This window comes from Ammospiza nelsoni, unplaced genomic scaffold (genome assembly GCF_027579445.1).
Source record: "Ammospiza nelsoni isolate bAmmNel1 unplaced genomic scaffold, bAmmNel1.pri scaffold_55, whole genome shotgun sequence".
NCBI classification, from domain to species: Eukaryota; Metazoa; Chordata; class Aves; order Passeriformes; family Passerellidae; genus Ammospiza; species Ammospiza nelsoni.
The window spans coordinates 1,077,106-1,087,286 of record NW_026683193.1 but is presented as its reverse complement, the minus strand read 5'-3'; the positions used below and the strand labels follow the sequence as shown (position 1 = coordinate 1,087,286).

At 43.3% G+C, this 10,181-nt stretch overlaps 2 pseudogenes; both read left to right on the top strand.

Annotated features, from left to right (window-relative positions):
• Positions 1-657: 657 nt before the first annotated feature.
• On the top strand, positions 658-3,188 carry LOC132087219 (cytochrome b-like; annotated as a pseudogene).
• Positions 3,189-8,961: 5,773 nt separating this feature from the next.
• On the top strand, positions 8,962-9,765 carry LOC132087239 (cytochrome b-like; annotated as a pseudogene).
• Positions 9,766-10,181: the final 416 nt, after the last annotated feature.

The following is a 10,181-nucleotide window of genomic DNA, read 5'->3' as shown; positions in this document are numbered from 1 at the left end:
AACATGAAATGTCCCTTTCTCACTCAGCTCAGAATCAGCACCGCTGAATACACGCCTGAGGTGACCTGTAGTGGGCACGGGAAATGAGTCAGATGCTGTGAGAAAACTGCCTGGGCTGTTGAATCCCACAGAACAAGTAAACCCAAACAAGCTGATTTCCTGTTTGCCAACTTCCCTCCAGGAGACACGTTTCATTCACACAGCCAGCAAGAGATCAGGACAATGTTCTTGGTTGTGCCTACAATTTGGCCTGTTTTGCCAGTAAATGACTAAAAACATAACCAAGAAAATGCAGGTTCTTCTTTAACACTCAATGCTACTGTTCTACCAAAACCATAAAAATGCTTCTAAAATCCTCTCCTTCAGGTACTTTTTAAAAAAAATCAGTTGCATGCACCAATTCTTCTAAACTTGCTGGAAACTGTTGCCCAGAAAATCTTCCCCAAAATCCCTCTGAGCTCTGGCATTTCTGTTGTGAAACAGCACAGCAGCATCTCCATGGTTCTTGAGCAGACACTCACTGCTTTGGAGTTTGCATTTCATTGCAATGGGAAGATCACTATTTTAGCACTCAGTCAAGGGTCAAGGTAGACAGTCAGATTATTTCAGGAGAAACTGTAGAAGGAAAGAATCTTCCCTGAATTCTGGGAACAACTACCTACTATTCTTCCTAATCACCATACTCATCCTAATCATTGCCAACAACCTATTTGTCCTGTTGATTTCCTGAGAAGGAGTTGGAATCATAACCTTCCTACTAATCAGCTGATGACACGGCCGAGCAGAGGCCGACACCGCCGCCCTCCAAGTCGTACTTTACAACTGAATCAGAGACATCAGACTTATCCTTTGCATAGCACAACTAGGCTCCACCACAAACACCTGAGAAATCCAACAACTTCCTACCCCATCCCAATCTCCTACACTACCTCTACTAGGTCTCATCCTAGCTGCAACCAGAAAATCCGCTCAATTCGGCCTCCAGCCATGACTCCCAGCTGCAATAGAAGGGCCAACGCCCGTATCCGCCCTACTCCACTCCAGCACAATAGTAGTTGCTGGAATTTTCCTACTTATCCGAACCCACCCTCTATTCAATAATAACCAAACCACCCAAACCCTGTGCCTCTGCCTAGGAGCTTTATCCTCACTATTTGGAGCCATGTGCGCCCTCACCCAAAACAACATTAAAAAAATCATTGCCTTCTCCACTTCAAGCCAACTAGGACTAATAATAGTCACAATTGAACTAAACCTACCCGAACTAGCCTTCCTCCACATCTCAACTCACACATTCTTCAAAGCCATGCTCTTCCTATGCTCAGGCTCCATCATTCACAGCTTAAATGGAGAACAGGACATGTGAAAAATAGGAGGACTCCAAAAAATACTCTCCACAACCACTGCATGCCTTACCATCGGCAACCTCGCCCTAACAGGAACATCGTTCCTAGCAGGATTCTACTCAAAAGACCAAATAATTGAAAGCCTAAACACATCCTCCTCAAACACTTGAGCCCTACTCCTAACCCTTCTAGCCACATCATTCACCACGGTACACACAATCCGCATAACCGTACTAGTACAGACCGGCTTTGTTTGAATTCCGCCTTTGACCCCAGTAAGTGAAAACAACCCCGCAGTAACTTCCCCTGTCACTCGCCTTGTGCTGGGAAGCATCCTGGCAGGATTCCTCATCACCTCATTCATCATCCCCACAAAAACCCCTCCAATAACCATGCCACCCTCTATTAAAATAACCTCCCTAATTGTAACAGCCCTAGGCATTGCTTTAGTTCTAGAAATTTCAAAAATAGACCAAACACTCATCCTCACAAAACAAGCTCCCTTCTAAAACTTCTCAACATCCCTAGGATACTTTAACCCCTTAACCCACTGCCTAAGTATAACCAACTTCCTCAAAGGAGGAGAAAACATCGCATCCCACCTAACTGACCTCTCCTGATACAAAATACTAGGTCCAGAGGGGCTAGCCAGCCTGCAACTAATAGCAACCAAAACTGCCACCACCCTCCACTCAGGCCTAATCAAAGCTTACTTAGGATCATTCGCCTTATCCATTCTCATCATCCTCATATCCACATACAGAAATAACCAATGGCCCTCAACCTTTGTAAAAACCACCAAATCCTCAAAATCATCAACAACGCCCTAATCGACCTCCCAGTGCCATCAAACATCTCAACATGATGAAACTTTGGGTATCTAGTAGGCGTTTGCTTAATTACTCAAATCGTCACAGGTCTTCTGCTAGCTATGTACTACACAGCAGATACCAATCTAGCCTTCTCCTCTGTCGCTCACATATGCCGAGACATACAATTCGGCTGACTCATCCGCAACCTCCACACAAACGGAGCCTCCTTCTTCTTCATCTGCATCTACCTTACGCATCGGCCGAGGACTCTACTACGGCTTATACCTGTGGAGGATATTATTAATAGTTGGTTAGCTGAGAAAGGCCATGCTGACATAATGCTGCTGGTTAAGCTGAGAGAGGGAAGTCAGCAGTCAGTAAGCTGAAAGGAGAAGTCAGCAGTCGGTGTCCAATGACAGGCACGGACAGACTGCCCTTGCCGCAACATGAGGATAGGGAAGAGAGATTCTTCCTGAGAATATGTAGAAAGTATCAAAAGTATAACCATAAGAATGCAGAAGTAGGCGTAGTTGCTGATATGTAACTAACCAATCCTGAGCTCAACTTTTGCAATATGTATGAAGCTCATTATGAACTGTATTTACCCTGCTGTACTAATCAATAAAATCGGGCCTGTGATGATCTAATTGATGTCCTGGTCTCCTTCCGTCGACACATACCTAAACAAAGAAACCTGAAACATTGGAGTCATCCTCCTCCTAACCCTCATAGCAACTGCTTTTGTAGGATATGTCCTACCGTGAGGCCAAATATCATTCTTAGGAGCTGCAGTAATCACAAACCTATTCTCTGCCATCCCTTACATCGGGCAAACACTAGTCAAGTGAGCCTGAGGCGGGTTCTCTGTTGACAACCCTGCACTGACCCGATTCTTTCTCTCCACTTCCTCCTTGCCTTCGTCATCGTAGGCCTTACTCTCGTCCATCTCACCTGGTTTACACCCTTTATCCTCCGATTAAAATTACAAAAGGACAACGCATCACACAATTGGTACCACTATCACAAATGACATCGGGAATACAATCATTTACTGGGCAAACACGGAATGAAAAAGGTTTTGGCTCTACTGGCGTTACACTTTTGACTGTGGATTTACAAAATAGATCAAAGCAAAAGGTTTTAATTACTTATGGGCATCAAAGCATAACCCTTTATGGATTTTTGGATACAGGAGCAGATACCAGCATCATTTCTCCAGAAGCGTGGCCACAACATTGGCCTCTATTTCCATCATCAAACATGCTCACAGGAGTAGGAGGATTTACATTGGCAAGCAGATCGCCGCTTTTGTCTGTGTGCATTGAGAATCGACAAGTATCTGCTGTGTTTTCAATTGTTCAACTGCCTCCTACAGTTTCCTGTTTAATTGGAAGGGACATTTTAACACAATTGGGAGTGGTGTTAACTAATCAGCACCCTTTGGGGTAATTGCCATTGCTTGGACTTTCCCCATTCCACTCACCTGGAAAACGGATACACCGGTGATGGTTAAGCAATGGCCATTAAAAGGGGAGAGTCTTATGCATGCCCATGAATTGGTAAAGGAACAATATACAAAGGGACACCTACGACTATCCACGAGCCCTTGGAATACACCTATTTTTGTAATCAAAAAGAAATCAGGGAAATATCGTTTGATACATGATTTGAGGGCTGTAAATGACCAGATGGAACCAATGGGGGCCTTACAGCCTGGTCTTCCAAATCCAGCTATGATTCCAGAACACTGGCCACTTTTAATTATTGACCTAAAGAATTGTTTTTTCACTATTGGGCTGCATCCTGATGATATGAAGAGGTTTGCTTTTACTTTACCAGCAATAAATTGTGGAGAACCGGATAAAAGATTTGAATGGACGTCTCTTCCGCAAGGCATGTGCAACTTCCCCACTTTATATCAGCTTTATGTTGATGCTGCATTATAGCCACTACGTCGCAAATGGCCAGCAACTATAATATATCATTACATGGACGATATTTTGTTTGCACAGCAACAGCCATTCTCCTCTTTACAGATTAACAGCATTAAAAATACTCTTGCTGCATATTCACTTGTTATTGCTACAGAGAAAATTCAAACTACAAGGCCCTGGAAATATTTGGGATGGACTTTGACGGATCAGATAGTAATACCTCAAAAATTTGAATTACAATTGGACATTAAGACTCTACACGATGCACAGAAGTTGCTGGGAGACTTACAGTGGCTGAAGCCCATTGTGGGAATACCAAATCATTTATTAGAAACCCTTTGGCCTTTGTTAAAGGGCGTTGACCCTACTACTCCTGTACACCTGACAAAGGAGCATCATCTTGCTTTGCAGCAAATTAGTAATTGTGTACAGCAAGGGTATGTGTCTTGTCGACAACTTGATCATCCCATTGACCTTACTATTTGGAATAGCCCTTGCCATTTGCCTGGTGCTCTCTCTCAACTACAAAAGAAAACGGGGGAGATACGGGTGTTGGAATGGTTGTCACCACCACTACAGCATAAGAAAACAATATCTTCAAAAATTGAACAATTGGCTGCATTAATTAAAAAGGGGCGTCTCAGAATTCTTGAAGTGGATGGTAGAGAACCTGCTAGCATTAGATTGCCTATGGAAGAAGAAACCTTGGACTGGTACTTGATTAATTCGAAGGATTTACAGGAAGCATTATTGATATCATTTGCTAAAGTAGAGACTAGCAAATTAGTGCCTAGAGTTTTGCAATGGATGACAGAATGGAACTGGATCACTCGACCTTTGAGAGAAAAATAACCCATAGAAGGAGCTATTACAGCTTTTACAGATGCAGGAAAGAAATCAAGGCGTGCTGCTGTCACCTGGCAAGAAAAAGGACAATGGAAGCATCAACTCCTCACAGCAGACCTTGCAGATAGCTTACAAACTCTGGAATTGTTAGCAGTAGTATGGGCAGTGTCCAACTTACAGGAACCTTTAAATGTGGTCACAGACTCTATGTATGTCACAGGAGTAGTCAGACGGATAGAGGAAGCGGCAATTAAGGAAGTGAATAATAAATGATTGTATGAGTTACTGATACAGTTAAGGAAAGCTTTACGGGAGAGAAAAGCAGCGTATTCTGTGATTCATATTAGGAGTCATAAATGGTCTGAAGGTTTAGGAGAAGGGAATGAACGTGCAGATAAATTGGTTACCCTACCCATTGATAATTCTTGTCCTATTGATAAGCATACATTGGCCAGAGAAGCACATAGTAGGTATCATCAAAATGCAAGAGGATTAGCAAAACACTTTGAGCTGAGTTTGTCAGAAGCTAAGGCCATTGTTAGAGCATGTCCAACATGTAGTTATCATAATGGTGGAATAGGTCTAGGCATCGGGGTTAATCCTCGAGGTTTAGAAATAAATGAGAAATGGCAAATGGATGTTACACACATAGCTAGATTTGGTAAAGTCAAGCATGTGCACGTCACTATAGATACATATAGTCATTACATATGGGCTACGGCTCAGGCAGGAGAGAAAGCTTTATACGTTACCAGACACCTATTAAGTTGCGTCGCTGTTATGGGAGTACCAAAGAGTATCAAAATGGATAATGGTCCAGCTTATGTAAGTGCTAGAGTCCTAGTAAGTGCTAGAAATTTTTGAATCAGTGGTCTGTTAAGCATGTGACAGGTATTCCATACTCCCTTACTGGACAGGCAATAGTGGAAAGAGCAAACGGCACCCTTAAGCAGTATATTGAAAAACATCAAGATTTGAGAGATCCACAAGCATGTTTGGCTAAGGTTCTGTATGTGATTAACCATTTATGTATTTTTGGGGAAGACGATACCCCCCCCGCAATTAAACATCACCCGAGGTCAAGTCAGGAAACTACTAAGGAAACAGAGGTCTGGGTCAAGTATAAGAACCCGAGTACAGGATTATGGGAAAAACCTGCAAAAGTGTTATACTGGGGTTGGGGGTATCTTTGTGTTTCCTCACCTACAGGGCCTTTGTGGGTTCCTGCTAAGTGGACTAAACCTGTTTTTGATGCAGCATCTGGTGGATCGCCTTACGGAGAAGGACAAGGAGCGACTGGGGAAAAAACTGCTTCTAGTCCTACAACCACTACTGTTACAATTGAAGGGGTACTCGAAAGCGGTGGACAGAGCACTGACACATCACTACCGGACAGCCCAGGAGCTGATTGGTTTTATTGACTCATTATCAACCTTTCGTTTAACAAATCCAGCGAAAGAACATTGCCTTGACTGTCACAATCCACATTGTGCTGCTTGGATAGCCCTACGTTGTGGGGGTTGTGATAGAACTTTTTGGATAGAACAATCATTATTGTGGGATTTGTGGTGTCACACTTGTGAGCACGAGTACACGTGGGGTAAAAGCTGGCAAGATGAATTAAGGAGACAAACAGGGCAAAATGCATATATAGCTTTAAATCTTTATGAGTCTCCTGAACAGAAAATTCTTGCTTATTATCGATGGGAGGTACAATGTATTGTGAATAGAATTAAGGTTCAAAGTAAATCACGCATAGTTTCTATAAGGTGTAGGAAATTAGTACCTTTAACACAGCATTCAATTGTAGGACCCTTCAAGAGGAATCCTGATAGAGCACTAGATTGCTGCATTGAAAAGTTGCAAAAATTGAGTTTGCAAGTGGCAGGACCAGTAAAATTAGGAGCAGCAAGATTGAAGATAGATAAGAAAAGGAAGGCAAAAAAGGGAACGATTTCATCTGAGTAAGGATATCAGTGAGCCTTCAAACTTAGCTCATGCTATACCTGTAAGCAAGGATGCTGATTTAGAGTTAGATCAGTATATTCAAAAACTGACTCAGCCTTACAATAGACAATCTAGCAAACCAGGGAAAAGACAACGAAGAAAGGAAAAACAAAGCAAGCAGAAAGAAAAATGAGGTTTGTTCTTGTTATACTGCTCAATGCTGTAGCAAGTGAAGCAGTAGGAATAACACACTTTAGTCAAACAAGAGAAAATTTATGGGTGACACTTGCTAATCAAACTAACCAATCATCGCTTTGTCTTAGTCTTGGAGGAGTCACTAACCCATTTCGAACATGCCTGGTGGGACTTCCGCTGTGGTCTCCTGGAGAATTTTGCAGTTTGATAAACAATCAAACCTTATGTATGTCTAACATGTCAAACATCACACTGCCAGTACAACAAGGGTATACTGCAAGTCAGAGTGATGGTTATCGCCAATGCTTACTAATCCAATCACTTAACACTTCTTTGCATTCTCCTCCTGAGGAATTGGATCTTTTTGGAAGTACAAACGCCAGTATGTCTAACACGACAGCTGGCGGATGGTTTAGCTTCAAATTTTCGGATGCTCAGAATTTAAACCAACCTAAAGAAACATGGGCCACCCTAGATTGATCCCTGAATGTGAGTAAATTCTCTCCGCAGCATTACAGTCAATGTAACGGCACAAATATCACCGCACCAATGAAATTACCCATAGGAATATTTTTGATTTGTGGAGACAGGGCGTGGAATGGTATACCAGCCAAACCACAGGGTGGATCCTGTCATTTGGGGAAATTGTCATTGTTTCACCCTAACGTATCCTTGCTAATGCAGCTGAGTCTAAATTCAAACAGGAAGAGACGTAGCATACATGACTTAGACTGCAGCCAGATAGGAGATCCACAGTTTTGGGGTACATTCAAACAAGTGGTAGTTTCAACTATCTTGCCAGGAGGATCTGCCAATAAAGCTATGAATTTAGCAAAGCAATTAGGGTGCTGGGCAAAGGATGAGCTAAACAAGACATCACAAATTCTAGACATGCTAACCGCAGATGTGCAGAGTGTTAACCATGCTGTTTTGCAGAATAGAGCTGCTGTAGATTTTTTGCTCTTAGCACAAGGGCATGGATGTGAAGAGTTTGAGGGAATGTGTTGCATGAATTTGTCTGATCATTCGGTGTCCATTCCCACTAAGATAAAAGAACTGCAACAGGGACTTCACAGTCTCAAGGAAGAAGAAGGATTAGGAATTGGTGAATGGCTTAAAAGCTTAGGACTTGGGCCATGGCTGAGGAACATTGTGATCTATGCCATAGGACTTCGGGGTGTAATTTTACTGTTTTTGCTTATTTTGCCTTGTATCTTTAACTGTATTCAAAACATGGTCAGCCGTACAATAGCAAAAACCTGGCACACTAGTCTTCTTGCTCAAGAAGAAAACGGGGGAAATGTGGAGGATATTATTAATAACCAATCTAGCCTTCTCCTCTGTCGCTCACATATGCCGAGACGTACAATTCGGCTTACTCATCCGCAACCTCCACACAAACGGAGCCTCCTTCTTCTTCATCTGCATCTACCTACGCATCGGCCGAGGACTCTACTACGGCTTATACCTGTGGAGGATATTATTAATAGTTGGTTAGCTGAGAAAGGCCATGCTGACATAATGCCGCTGGTTAAGCTGAGAGAGGGAAGTCAGCAGTCAGTAAGCTGAAAGGAGAAGTCAGCAGTCGGTGACCAATGACAGGCACGGACAGGCTGCCCTTGCCGCAACATGAGGATAGGGAAGAGAGATTCTTCCTGAGAATATGTAGAAAGTATCAAAAGTATGACCATAAGAATGCAGAAGTAGGCGTAGTTGCTGATATGTAACTAACCAATCCTGAGCTCAACTTTTGCAATATGTATGAAGCTCATTATGAACTGTATTTACCCTGCTGTACTAATCAATAAAATCGGGCCTGTGATGATCTAATTGATGTCCTGGTCTCCTTCCGTCGACACATACCTAAACAAAGAAACCTGAAACATTGGAGTCATCCTCCTCCTAACCCTCATAGCAACTGCTTTTGTAGGATATGTCCTACCGTGAGGCCAAATATCATTCTTAGGAGCTGCAGTAATCACAAACCTATTCTCTGCCATCCCTTACATCGGGCAAACACTAGTCAAGTGAGCCTGAGGCGGGTTCTCTGTTGACAACCCTGCACTGACCCGATTCTTTCTCTCCACTTCCTCCTTGCCTTCGTCATCGTAGGCCTTACTCTTGTCCATCTCACCTTCCTCCACAAAACAGGCTCAAACAACCTGCTAGGCATTCCCTCAGACTGTGACAAGATCCCCTTCCACCCATACTACACCATCAAAGACATCCTAGGATTCGTACTAATGCTCTCCCTACTTGTCTCACTAGCCCTATTCTCCCTCAGCCTCCTAGGTGACCCAGAAAACTTCACCCCAGCCAACCCACTAGTCACCCCTCCTCACATCAAACCCGAGTGATCTTTCCTATTTGCTTACGCCATCCTCCGATCCATCCCAAACAAACTAGGAGGTGTAGTAGCTCTAGCTGCCTCAATCCTCATCCTGTTCCTCACCCCACTACTACATACATCAAAACTATGATCAATACCCTTCCGTCCCCTATCACAAACCCTATTCTGAACCCTAGTCGCCAATGTCCTCATCCTAACCTGAGTAGGCAGCCAGCCAGTAGAACACCCCTTCATCATCAACGGCCAACTAGCCTCATTCACATACTTCACAATCATTCTAGTTCTGTTCCCCCTTGCGGCCGCCCTAGAAAACAAGCTACTTAAACTTTAATTAACTCTAATAGTTTATAAAAACATTGGTCTTGTAAGCCAAAGATTGAAGACTAAACCCCTTCTTTAGAGTTACCCCACCACACACCTCAGGAAGAAAGGACTCAAACCCTCTGCTCCAATTCCCAAACCTGGCATTTTTCACTAAACTACTTCCTGACCCTACTGCTAAAGAGCTCGAATCGCCCCCCGAGACAACCCCTGCACAAGCTCCAACATCCTAAACAAAGTCAACAACAACCTTCACCCCCCAATCAAAAGCAATCCCACCCCCTCTGAATACAACACAGCTACCCCACTGAAATCCAACCGGACCGACAACAAATCCCCACTATTCACCATCCCCTCGTCCATCAACAACCCCAACACACCCCCTATAACAAGCTCCACCATGACAACCAACCCCATCCCAAAACCATAA